Below are 13,920 nucleotides of genomic sequence, written 5' to 3' on the forward strand. Positions count from 1 at the left end.
CTCTACCCCCGACGATGTCGGAGGCGACGATATCGTTAATTTTGAAGAGGGATAAAGATCCGTTGCAGTGCGGGTCCTATAGACCCATTTCATTGTTGAACGTGGACGCCAAATTGTTGGCAAAGGTACTGGCATCGAGGATAGAGGACTGTGTCCCGGGGGTGGTGCACGAAGATCAGACAGGGTTCGTAAAAGGGAGACAACTGAATGTTAACGTGCGACGACTATTAGGGGTGATAATGATGCCCCCAGTGGAGGGGGAGGCAGAGATAGTGGCGGCAATGGATGCAGAGAAGGCATTTGATAGGGTGGAGTGGGAGTATTTATGGGAAGTGTTAAGGAGGTTTGGGTTTGGGAACGGGTTTATTAGCTGGGTTAGACTTCTTTATGGGGCTCCAACGGCAAGCGTAGTTACAGGTCGACATAGATCGGAGTATTTCCGACTATATAGGGGAACAAGACAGGGATGCCCGCTGTCTCCATTGTTGTTCGCGTTGGCAATTGAACCTCTGGCCATGGCGTTGAGAGACTCCAGGAAATGGAGAGGGGTGATTAGAGGGGGAGAAGAACACCGAGTCTCGTTATATGCGGATGACCTATTGTTATACGTGTCGGACCCAGCGGGGGGAATGATAGAGGTTATGCGAATTTTGAGGGGGTTCGGGGATTTCTCGGGGTATAGGCTAAACATGGGAAAGAGTGAATTATTTGTGATACATCCAGGGGACCAGAGTAGAGAGATAGAAGGCTTGCCTCTAAGGAAAGTGGAAAGAAACTTCCGATACCTGGGGATTCAGATCGCTAGGAGCTGGGGAACCTTGCACAGACTTAATCTGACACGGTTGGTAGAACAAATGGAGGAGGACTTCAAGAGGTGGGACATGCAGCCTCTATCGCTGGCGGGCAGGGTGCAAGCAATTAAGATGATGGTCCTCCCGAGGTTCTTATTTGTATTTCAATGTCTCCCTATACTAATCACTAAGACCTTTTTTAATAAAATAGACAGGAGCATCACGAGCTTCGTGTGGGCAGGGAAAGTTCCGAGAGTAAGGAGGGGGTTCCTTCAGCGTAGTAGGGACAGAGGAGGATTGGCACTACCGAACTTGGGCGATTACTATTGGGCCGCCAATGTGGCCATGATACGTAAATGGATGATGGAGGGTGAGGGAGCGGCGTGGGAAAGACTGGAGAGAAAGTCCTGTAAAGGGACGAGTTTAGAGGCGCTGGTGACGGCGCCGCTACCGATCTCACCTAAAAAGTTTACCACGAACCCGGTGGTGGCGGCAACATTGAATATCTGGGGACAGTGGAGGCGACAGAGAGGGGTGCGGGGAGCCCTGGTGGGGTCCCCAATCAGGAACAACCATAGGTTCGCCCCAGGAAGAATGGATGGAGGATTTCAGAGCTGGTTCCAGTTGGGAATTAGGAGGGTGGGAGATTTATTTATAGATGGGACTTTTGCGAGCTTGGGAGCATTGGAGGAAAAGTATAAGTTGCCCCGGGGAAATTTCTTGAGATATATGCAGGTGAGGGCATTTACTAGACAACAGGTGAGGGAATTTCCATTGCTCCCGACACAGGGGATACAGGACAGGGTGCTTTCAGGGGTGTGGGTCGGAGAGGGCAAGGTGTCAGAGATTTACCGAGAGATGAGGGAAGAGGGGGAGGAGTCGGTGGGCGAACTAAAAGGAAAGTGGGAAGAAGAACTAGGGGAGGAGATAGAGGAGGGTATGTGGGCTGATGCCCTAAGCAGGGTAAATTCCTCTTCCTCATGCGCCAGGCTTAGCCTGATTCAATTTAAGGTGCTACATAGAGCACACATAACGGGAGCAAGATTGAGCAGGTTCTTTGGAGTGGAGGACAAATGTGGGAGGTGTGGCGGAGCCCGGCAAACCACGCACATATGTTTTGGGCATGCCCGGCACTGGAAGGGTATTGGAAGGGAGTGACGGGAGTGATTTCGCGGGTGGTGAAGGCCCGGGTCAAACCAGGCTGGGGGTTAGCTCTATTTGGAGTTGCGGAAGAGCCGGGAGTGCAGGAGGCGAAAGAGGCCGACGTTGTGGCCTTTGCGTCCCTAGTAGCCCGGCGCAGGATCCTACTCATGTGGAAGGAGGCGAAACCCCCCGGACTGGAGGCCTGGGTAAATGATATGGCGGGGTTCATTAAACTGGAGCAGATAAAGTTTGCCCTGAGAGGATCGGCTCAAGGGTTCACCAGGCGGTGGCAGCCATTTCTCGACTACCTAGGGGAACGTTAGAGGGAAGACAGATGACCAGCAGCAGCAACCCAGGGGGAGGGGGGGGGGGGGGGAGGGGGGGTTTAGTTTAGGTCAAAGATAAAGGGGTTTTGTTACTTGTGTATTGTTTAAAATTTCTGTATTGTTATTGTTGCGTTTGCTTTGTAAGAGGGGAAAAATTGTTGTTTGGGAAAAAATTTTCAATAAAACATTTATAAAAAAAAAATAAAACGCATTACAGAATTCAAACCAGGTCCCCACCCTCTTCCCACCCTTGATTCCATCTCCTGTGTGTAGGCCCTGGAAAAAGCTGTGTACCCGGCTTAAATAAATAAATGCCATTTTTACATTGTGCTGCAGCCCATTAGAAGGTTCTGGCTGTTGTTTAGCCTTGGTGGTAGCAAATGAGATTTCCAATTGAAGAACCAAAGTACCTTGATCCAATTGCACTGTGCTAATGCGATTTTAACAATGGCATGTAATGGGAATCATTTTTCTCTCTGTGATGTATCCTTTAACTCACTGTCCTTATTATCAAGATTAGATGGGCTGTGTATTTTAATGTAGAAGAAATCTGATCAATGTGATTTGGAAAGTTCACCAAATTGGAGAGAAGTAGCTGTATTGTAAAAATTGTAAAGTTACTCTTCATCTTGGCAACATAAATCTCCTCTTGATCTACATCTATTGGCATTCCATATCAGTTCACAGGGGCTTTGGAGGGGATGAGGTGTTACACTCACTTACATACTGTGAGAACATTGTCGATATCAAGCACAAAATGCTTGACCATTAAACAAAGTTTAATCAGAAGCACTTTTTAATACAAAGGAACCAATCTCCAACTCGTGATGGAATAAGGAAACCACATCTTCATGGGCCCTAAGAGCTACTGATACGACACTCCCTCAATACATGAACTCAGATCAGTGCATCTGCATGTATGCCTGCTGTTCTAACCCCCATGGGGAAACCATTATTGATCTCCCCATAGGGCTCCTGGAGTACCAGCTGCCCAGATAGAGGGTGGAGGCCACTTGCCTGGAGCTCGTTACGTACTGATATAAAAGCTGGCCCAGAGCAGGGGCTGGACAGACTAATCCTCCCAGCAAGGATTGTACTGCTTTAGGCAGATCTTTGTATCTAGTTAAAATATGTTAATGTTCAATTGTGCTGTGAGGGAGGGAGTTCCAGGATTTTAACCCAGTGACAGGGAAGGAATGGCACTATATTTCCAAGTCTGGGTGCTGAATGACTGAGGGGAACCTCCAGGTGGTGGGGTTCCCAGGTATTTGCTGCTCTTGTCCTTCTAGATTGTAATGGTCGTGGGTTTGGAAGGTGCTGCTTGAAGAGCCTTAGTGAGTTCCTGCAGTGCATTTTGTAGATGGCACACACTGCTGCTGTGGTGCGTCAGGGTGGAGGGAGTAAATGTTTGTGGAAGGGGTAGCACCAAGTGGACTGCTTTGTCCTGGATGGTGTTGAACTGCCAGAGTGTTGTTGGAGCTGCACTCATCCAGGCAAGTGGGGAAAATTCCATCACACTCCTGACTTGTGCCTTGTAGATGGTGGACAAGCTTTTGGGAGTCAGGAGGTCAGTTACTCACTGTAGGATTCCTAGCCTCTGACCTGCTCCTGTAGCCACAGTATTAATATGGTAGTACAGTTCTGCTTTTGGTCAATGGTAACCCCCAGCATGTTGATAGTGGGGGATTCAGCAATGGTAACACCATTGAATGCCAAGGGGCGATGGTTTGATTCTCTCTTATTGGAGATGGTTGTTGCCTGGCACATCTGGGGCGCACATCTTACTTGCCAATTGCCATCCCAAGCCTGGGTGCTGTCCTGGACTTGCTGCATTTGCACGTGGACTGCTCCAGTGTCGCGAATGGTGCTGAACATTGTGCAATCAGCAGCAAACATCCCCACATCTGACCTGGGCCTGAATTCTCCGGTCATTGCAACATTTTTCCTGGTGTCAGCGCATCCCCACCAGCAGGTATTGCAGGTGATTGCCATGGGAAATCCCACTGACAAGCGGTGGGAAATTGGATCCCACTGCCAGTGAATGGCATGCCGCCAAGAAACATGTGGCGGGGGGACTGGAGAATCTCACCCCTGATGTTGGAAGGAAGGTCATTAATGAAGCAGCTGAAGATGGTTGGGCCTCCGACACAACCCGAGGAACACCTCCAGTGATGTCCTGGAGCTGAGATGATTGGCCTCCGGCAACCACAACCATCTTCTTTTGTGCTAGGTATGACTCCAACCAGCGGAGAACTTTCCCCTTGACTCCCATTGACTCCAGTTTTGCTCGGGTTCTTTGATGCCATACTCCATCAAAAGCTGCCTTGATGTCAAGGGCAGTCACTCTCACCTCACCTCTGGAGTTCAGCTCTTTTGTCTATGTTTGAAACAAGGCTGTATGAGGTCAGGAGTTGAGTGACCCTGACAGAACCCAAACTGAGCATCCGTGAGTAGGTTATTGCTGAGTAAGAGCCGCTTGGTAGCACAGTTGATGACCCCTTCCGTCACTTTACCGATGATTGAGTGTAGACTGATAGGGTGGTAATTCACCTGGTTGGATTTGTCCCACACTTTGTGTCCTGGCCATACCTGGGTAATTCTCCACAATGCCAGGTAGATGTCAGTATTGCAGTTGTACTAGAACAGCTTGGCTAGGGGTGCAGCAAGTTCTCGAGTACAAATCTTCAGTATTATTGCCGGAATATTGTCAGGACCCATAGCCTTTGCAGTATCCAGTGTCTTCAGCATTTCTTGATATCACGTGAGGTGAATCGAATTGGCTGAAGACTGTGACGTGGGGGACCTCTGGACCGAGATGGATCATCGGCACTTCTGGCTGAAGAGAATTGCATAATGCTTCAGCCTTGTCTTTTGCACAGATGTGCCGAGCTGCTCCATCATTGAGGATGGGGATATTAGTGGAGACTCCTCCTCCAGTGAGTTGTTTAATTATGCACCGACATTCACAACTGAATGTGGCAGGACAGCAGAGCTTAGCCCTGATGTGTCGGTTGTGGGATTGCTTAGCTTTGTCTATCACTTGCTGTCCATGTTGTTTGGTGCACAAGTAGTCCTGTTCCACCTCATTTTTAGATATGCCTGGTGCTGCTCCTGACATGCTCTCCTACACCCTTCATTGAACCAGGGTTGATCCCTGGCTTGGTGGTGATGGTAGAGTTGGGGATATGCCGGGCCAAGAGGTTGCAGATTGTGGTTGAATACAGTTCTGCTGCTGCTGATGGCCCACGGTGCCTCATGGATGCCCACTCATGAGATCTGTTCTGAATCTATCCCATTTAGCATGGTGGTAGTGCCACACAGCACAATGGAGAGTATCCTCATTGTGAAGATGGGACTTTGTCTCCACAAGGACTATGCAGTGGTCACTTCTACCAATAGCGTCATGGGCAGATGCATCTGCGGCAGGCAAATGATGAAGATGTGGTCTGGTATGTTTTTCCCCCTTGTAGATTCCCTCAGCAACTTTCGCAGACCCAGTCTAGCAGTTATATCCTTTAGGGCTCGGTCAGTGTGTTTCTATATTGAAGTCCCCTACCCAGAGTATATTATGTGCCTTTGTCACCCTCCATGCTTCCTCCAATGGTGTTCAACATGGAGGAGTACTGATTCACCAGCTGATGGTGGCGGTAAGTAGTAATCAGCAGGAGGTTTCCTTGACCATGTTTGACCTGAAGCCATGAGACTTCATGGGGCCCAGAGTCAATATTGAGGACTCCCAGGGCAATTCCATCCCGACTGTAAACCACTGTTGCTAATGATGAGTTTAGGGATATGTGTGAAAACATGAATATCACAGTCATGAATACGGCTGCGGAAAGCCCATTTAGTAATGGGGAGTGTGAAAGAAACCATGCTGTAATAGATTACATGCTCCGGAAAAAATTGGCAGATCGACCAAATTGCAGGTTAAATTCAGCCTTCGCATGGGCGGTACATGCAAAGACTTTGTTGTAGATAGTGGGTGGAGATTTGTGTGTGAAGATGGATCAAAGAAATAAAGGTGTTTTGTGGGGAAACAGAACTCTTGACTCCTTTACTCTACAGCAACCCAGAAGCTTAAACACGTGTTCAAAGATGTGCAGATGATGTGGAGTTGCGGGGATAGGGCAAGGGAATGGGTCTAGGTAGGGTGCTCCTTCAGAGGGTCGATGCAGACCCGATGGGCCGAGTGCCCCCTTCTGCACTGTAGGGATTCCATGGATTCTATGGACAACAACTTGCAATCCAGCCTGGCTGGGTCTTGTTTGCACATTCACATTCACATTAATCACCGCTGTGCCTGCAGCAGGAAGACAGGGTGAGAGAGTCCATTGAGATTATGATCTCCTTGGACAACTGCTCTCCTGGAACCCAGAGAGTAAGATAAAACTGTCTATGGTTACTGGTTTACATTCTGAAAGTGGCGGTTGCTCCATATATTTGAGTGAATTCAAAGGGTAGATTTTTAACTTGCTGCTGGCTGTAATTCTGGCACTGGAGATCAGGCATTCTTATAGAAACTGCCTGGTTTTTATTGTTCTAAAGTAATGAAAATGAGCAGTTTCTAATGGACAGCCAGTTCAGTGTGCCATTTCTGGCCTGGGTGACAATCTAACCCCTGAGGCCAGGGTTCATGAGTTTCGCTCTTTGCAACGCATGGAAACAGACATTTATACCGCATTCCTTTGTATGATTCATTTGGAGACCAGGTTAAATGGGGATAACTCCTGAACAATATCTTATGGTGCCCTCAGTGGAACTTTCAGTAATGTAAAGGTTTTCACACTATGTTTGAACTGTAAATGCATCCCGCAATTCAATTGTAGATTTTGCCCTTTCAAATTTGTCTTGTGTCTGGAGGAAATATCTCGAGTTCTATTACATCGGGGTAAAGTTCTAATGGTTTGCCTTTAACTCATCCACCGTTTCACCCACAGCGTGTAGGATTGCAATCAGTAACAGCAAAATCATTAAAATGCCAGCGGCTTTGAGAATAGAGAGGTGTTGATTTTGCCTGACCTCTGAGCATCGCTGAAAATAGCTGTCATCTTTTTCAGAGACAGAGAATATCATTTTATGTTAGTCTATCAAAGCTATATGTAAACATTGCTAAAAATATTTCAATACATCGCTTCTCGGCCTTTTGGCTAAGATCAAGTGTAGTAGCCTTTTGGCTCAGATCTGGTGGGAACCATGAATTGGATTCAATTTGAATTGGTTTTTGGAGCAGGCAAGGAGCTGGATTAGGGGTTCGCCCCTGACCCACACTCTGAGCCCTGGCTTGGTAACTCAGAAATTTAAAAAAAAATAATTAAAAAAAAAAAAATATTTCAGTACAATATTTCCTTGCACTTAATATCTTACAAGGGAAAAATAGTTCACACTAATTTTCAGAAAGGGAAAGATTTTCTAAAATGGGGTGCCATGATGGCACAGTGGTTAGCACAGCTGTCTCACTGTGCCAGGGACCTGGGTTCGACTCTGGGTTTGGGTGCGTGTCTGTGTGGAGTTTGAACCTTCTCCCCGTGTCTGCGTGCGTTTCCTCTGGGTGCACCGGCTTCCTCCCAGTCGAAAGATGTGCAGGTTAGGTGGAATGGCCATGCCAAAATTTCCCTTTGGTGTTCAGAGATGTGCAGATTAGGTGAGGCTAGGGGGACAGAGTGGAGGAGTGGGCCTGGGGAGGGTGCTCTCTCAGAGGGTCGGTGCAGATTCGATGGGCTGAATAGTCTCCTGCACCGTAGGGATTCTATGGAAAGCACCTGCCTAATCTCTAATTTGGCTGTAAGTGATGGGGATTCATAGTTGGAGTAGATTGTAAATGGTATGTAAGGGCAGCACAATGGCGCAGTGGTTAGCACTGCAGTCTCACGCCGCCGAGGTCCCAGGTTTGATCCCGGCCCTGGGTCACTGTCCGTGTGGAGTTTGCACATTCTCCCCGTGTTTACGTGGGTTTCACCCTCACAATCCAAAGATGTGCAGGTGGATTGGCCACGCTAAATTGCCCCTTAATTTGAAAAAATGAATTGGGTACTCTAAATTTATTTTTAAGAAAGTAAATGGTATGTAAAAGGAATAGATTTAATGGGCCAAGCCATTTTTTCCTTCTTGCCTGTTTTCTAAAGTCCTTACATCAGACAAGTGCGCACTCATATGTTCCAATGAGAAAGAAAAATTCCAAGGGGAGGATCCACCATCTGTTACTAAATAAAAATGTGAAAGATAATATCAAACTTAAAGAAAAAGTCATTAATTGCACAAAGATGGGTAGCTGGCCAGACGTTTGGACAGAATATGAAAAACAGTGAAGAATGACTAAAAGATTAACAGAGAAGGCAAACCTAGAGCACGAGCAAAACCTCGCTAGAAATATAAAGTCAGATATTTAGAGTTTCTATAAATATTTTAAAAAGAAAATAGTTAACAAAGTAAACGATCCTCTAAGAAATGCATCTGGAGAATTAATGATGGAAAATAAGAAGTTTGCAGATGAATAAAACAGATATTTTGCAACGGTTTTCACTATAGAGGTTACAGCTGACATCCCAGAAATAACTGTAAATCAGGAACAGGATGGGAGGGAGGAACTCGGGAGAAATTCTAATCACCAGGGAAGTGGTACTTAGCAAATTGTTGGAACTGAGGATTGACAAGTCCACGGGTCCTGTTGCATTTCATCCTACGGTCTCAAAAGAGCTGGCTGGTGAGATAGTTGATGTGTTGCTTTTAATTTTCCAAAATTCATTTGATTCAAAGAAGTTTCCATGAGGTTGAAAAATATCAAATATCAAATGTAACTCCTTTATTCAAAAAGGGAGGGAGACAGAAAGCATGAAGTTGTAGGTCAACAAAGAACAATGCAGCACAGGGACAGGGCTTTTGGCCCTCCAAGCCTGTACCCGTCATGATATCAATCTTTGCCAAAACCCTCAGCACTTCCTTGGGCTGTTTCACTGTATACCCATCCTATGCATGTGTTTGTCAAGATGCCCTTTGAACGCCGTTAATGTAACTGCTTCCACAACCTCCCCTGGCAACGCGTTCCAGGCACTCTCCACCCTCTGTGTAAAAAAACCTGCCTCACACATCTCCTCTAAAGTCTGCCCCACGGACCTTAAACATATGCCCCCTGGTGATTGACCCCTCCGTCCTGGGAAGATTGCTTGCCCACCTACCCTATCCATGCCCCTCATAATCTTGTAGACCTCTATCAGGTCACCCCTCAACCTCCATCTTTCTAATCAAAACAGTCCGAGTCTATTCAGCCTCTCCACAGAGTTAACACCCTCCAGACCAGGCAACATCCTGGTAAACCTCCTCTACACCCTCTCCAAAGCCTCACATCCTCCTGGTAGTGTGGTGACCAGAATTGTGCTCAATATTCCAAGTACGGCTTTACCAAGGTTCCAAATAACTGCAACATGACTTGCCAGTTTTTATACTCGATGCCCCGTCCAATGAAGGCAAGCATTCCGTATGCTTTCTTGACTACCTTGCCCACTTGTGTTGCCCCCTTCAAAGATCTGTGGACCTGCACGCCCAGATCTCTCTGACTTTCTATATTCCTAAGCGTTTTGCCATTTACGGTATATTTCCCCCTATGTTAGACCTACCAAAATGCATTACCTCCCATTTGTCCGGATTAAACTACATTTGCCATTTCTCTGCTCAAGTCTCCAACCTATCTATGTCCTGCTGTATCTTCTGACAATCCTCAACACTATCTGCCACTCCATCAACCTTGGTGTCATCCACAAACTTACTAATCAGATCGGCTACATTTACCTCCAAATCATGAATGCATACTACAAACAACAGAGGCCCCAGTACAGATCCCTGTGGAACACCAATAATTACAACCTTCCCTTCTATTGCTGCCCTTTGCCTTCTGTGACCGAGCCAGTTCTGTATCCATCTTACCACCTCACCTCTGATCCCTCTGGTTGGGTAAACTTAACATCTGTCATAGGGAAATATAAAAGCTCTGATTAAAGATGTTGGCCTGATTTTTCAGGCCAGTTCACCATGGACGCAAATCCCGTAATGGCCGCTAACTCTCACGAGAGGCCAGAAATGGGATTTGTGCCGGCGAGAACTCCAAACGCAATGTTCCCGTGCCGTTCCTGCTGTGCAGCGAGGGCGTGAACCTGATTACCATCAAGTTAAATCATTTCAATATTCATAGATGGCTTACAGGCTTGGAGGGTCGCCAGATGTTCCTCCTTGCCGGCATTATGTCATACTGGTGGGAATTACAACTGGTTTCCAAACACAGAAAGCGGTTGTGGTGACCACACTGGGGGCTCAGAGGTGAGTTTAGCCCCCCAATGGTGCGGGACATGGCTGGGCAGTTCTTTCGCAAAGCCCCCTGGCACCCAGTTAGCACTGCCATGGGCAGGGACAGGGGCAATGCCTCTAGGGGACACCATTGAAGAGGGGGGTTCTACAAAGTTGGGATGCTGACGATTTGGGGGAAGGGAAGATAGGGTGATGGTGGAAGGTGGGGGTTTGGGCCAGGATGGTGGTGGGGGGCGGGGGGGGGGGGGGTGGAGAATTAGAATGGGGGAGTGCTCCAAAGCCGTAGAGGATGGGGGGTGGTGAGGGTCACCTTGATGCTTGCCTGGTGTGGGGGGTGTGGGGGGTTGACCCAACCGTTGAATGGTGGGCGGATGTTGGCCCTCTGTGATGGAGGGTTGGGTGAGTTCCCCTTGTTTGGTGGGGAACCCGTTGTTCAGTGGTGGAGGGAGGAGGTTGGAGAGGACGACCGTTATCTTCACTTTGAGGTCGGGGCACCCAGCTGTATGAGGCCCCGCCCTGCCAGCGTGACGGTGCAAAACATACTCACCTGCTTTCTTTTGACATCTTCCGACAGTTTTAGGGCATCATGGTGGCACAGTGGTTAGCACTGCTGCCTCACAGCGCCAGACACCCGGGTTCAATTCTGGACTCTGTGTGGAGTTTGGACATTCTCCCCATGTCTGTGTGGGTTTCCTCCGGGTGTTCGGGTTTCCTCCCACAGTCCAAAGATATGCAGGTTAGGTGGATTGGCCATGCTATGTTACCCCTTAATGTCCAGGGGTGTGCAGGTCAGGTTCTGGGTTACGGGGATAGGGCGGGGTGGATGGGGAGTGTAAATGGGTGGAGTGCTCATTCGAAATGTCAGTGCAGACTTGATAGGCTGAATGGCCTCCTTCTGTACTGTAGGGATTCTATGATTCTATAATTCTGTCACCTGGAGTGAAAAGCCGATTCTATTTCTGGGGAGAAACACTCTGGTTTTCAGCCAGGATCTGACGCTTTAGCACTTTTTTAAGGAAAATTCCACCTGTTATAACAGGACACTTAAATAACTTCAAGGTAATCAGGCAGTCAACATGGTTCTGCAAAACGGAGCTAATGTTTAACCAATTTATTGGAGTTCTTTGAAGAAGTAACAGGTGCTGTGGATAAAGGGGAACCAGTGGATGTACTATACTTAGATTTCCAGAAGGTATTTAATAAGTTGCCACATAAAAGGTTATTGTGGAAAATAAAAGCTCATGGTGTATGGGGTAACATATTGGCATGCATAGAAGATTGGCTGGCAACAGGAAACAAAGGGTAGCTATAAATGGGTCATTTTCTGGTTGACGAATGGTGTGCCACAGAGATCAGTGCTGAAACCTCCACTCGTTCCAATTTATTTATTTATTTTTGTTTAAAAAAATTTTTTTTTACAGTACCCAATTATTTCTTTTCAATTAAGTGGCAATTTAGCGTGGCCAATCCACCTACCCTGCACATCTTTGGGTTGTGGGGACGAGACCCACGCAAACATGGGGAGAATGTGCAAACGCCACACGGACAGTGACCCAGGACCGGGATCGAACCTGGGTCCTCAGCACCGTAGGCAGCAGTCCTAACCACTGCGCCACCCTGTTGCCCACCTCTTCCCGTAACAGCCTCCCCGAACAGGCGCCAGAATGTGGCGACTAGGGGATTTTCACAGTAACTTCATTTGAAGCCTACTTGTGACAATAAGCGATTTTCATTTCATTTTCATTTCCCAATTTATATAAATTATTTGGATGAAAAAAAACAATGTTATGGTTGCTAAATTTGATAATGACACAAAGATAGATAGGAGAGTAAGTTCTGAAGAGGACCTAAGGGATTCAATTGAATGGAAATGAAACAGAATCCCGTGTTGGGCACGTTTAGCCGGGTGTTTCCTGGTACTGGCAGCGCTGAGAATGACCCCACTATTAAACGCGACTCTGCATCATCTCTGGACCTCGGAGATGAACGCCGCGCTAAGGCTCTTTTCCTGGACAAACGAGCTCCGCTTGCCAGTGCAATGGCGCTCCGATTTCTAGACTCCCCCATTGTGGCCTCCCAGCCCCCCCCCCCCCAACACCACAATTCACCAATTAGGGGGTCATCAAACCCCCTGCACCCCACTTCATAATGGTAGGAAACCCCCCCCCTCCCCAGGCCTGATACCCGCCATGGGCAAGATGCCACCTGGGAATCTTGGCACTCCCAGTCTGCCACCCTGGCAATGCCCCTGCCAGTGCCACCTGGACACCCTGGCATTGTCAGGGTGGTACGCAGGTGGCGGTGCCAGGCTGACAGTGCCATGGTGCCTGGGTGGCATTGGGGGTGCCAGGGTACCACCATGCCCAGAGTCCGACCACCCAGGGGCCCCTGAGCACCCGGGGGACCCCCCTAAGTGCCGGTACGCCTGGTCCACGTTTGTGGAGTCCAGTGCTAAATGGTGCCTGTTCGGGCTCTCCGAGGCGAGGCCATTCGATCGCAGGCTCTGGATAGATCAGCGTAGAAATATTCAAGTGAGACTAACAATTTACTTGGATATTCAAATCTGGATCCTGACCACAATGGGTGGGATCTAGATCACGATGCCCTGCGAGGGCTGGAAGTGACCTATGGATCATGCCCAAGGCGGCTTCAAAAGTTACAGATAGGTTAAGTGAGTGTGCAAAGATAATGTGGGAAAATGTGAGGTTGACCTTTTTGGCAGGACGAATAACACTTCAGTTGTACAGAGTTCCGGTAAGACCATCTAGAGCACTGTGTATTTATTTAAGGAAACATATTGGAAGCAGTTCAGAGAAGATTTACTGGGCTAATACCTGGATTGGGCAGATTGTCTTCTGAAGCAAGGTTGGACAAGCTAGACTTGTATCCGCTCGGGTCTAGAAGAAGAAGAGGTGACGTAAAACATATGTCCTGAGGGGTCTTGACAGGGTGGATGTGGAGGGAATGTTTCCTCTTGTGGGAGAATCTAGGTCTAGGGTTAACTGTTTAAAACAGTTTAAAACAGAGATGAGGAAAATAAATTTCTGAGTGTTGTGAGACTTTGGAATTTCCCCCCTCAAATGGTGGTTGAGACAGAGTTTTTGAATATCTTTAAGGCAGAAATAGATAGATTCTTGACAAGCAAGGAGGTGAAAGGTTAATGGGGGTAGGCAGGAATGTGAAGTTGAGGTTAAAATTAAATCAGCCATGATCTTATTGAATGGTGGAGCAATCTCAAGGTGCCAAATGTCCTGCTCTTGCTCCTAATTCGTATGTTCATATATTTGGAGCACCAGTTTAGACACTTCAATGTTTAGACCTGGCTGGTTGCTGGTCACTTTTGCAAGGCCCTGGAAGCCTTCCGA

The 13,920-nt window shown here is 47.6% G+C and overlaps 1 protein-coding gene and 1 pseudogene across 2 annotated transcripts in view; both read left to right on the forward strand.

Annotated features, from left to right (window-relative positions):
* mmd2a (monocyte to macrophage differentiation-associated 2a) overlaps window positions 1-13,920 on the forward strand; it is a 234,928-nt gene that overhangs the window by 50,026 nt on the left and 170,982 nt on the right. The gene's annotated exons all lie outside the window — the stretch shown is intronic.
* LOC140394624 (U2 spliceosomal RNA) lies at window positions 7,388-7,561 on the forward strand (annotated as a pseudogene).

This window comes from Scyliorhinus torazame, chromosome 17 (assembly GCF_047496885.1).
Source record: "Scyliorhinus torazame isolate Kashiwa2021f chromosome 17, sScyTor2.1, whole genome shotgun sequence".
NCBI classification, from domain to species: Eukaryota; Metazoa; Chordata; class Chondrichthyes; order Carcharhiniformes; family Scyliorhinidae; genus Scyliorhinus; species Scyliorhinus torazame.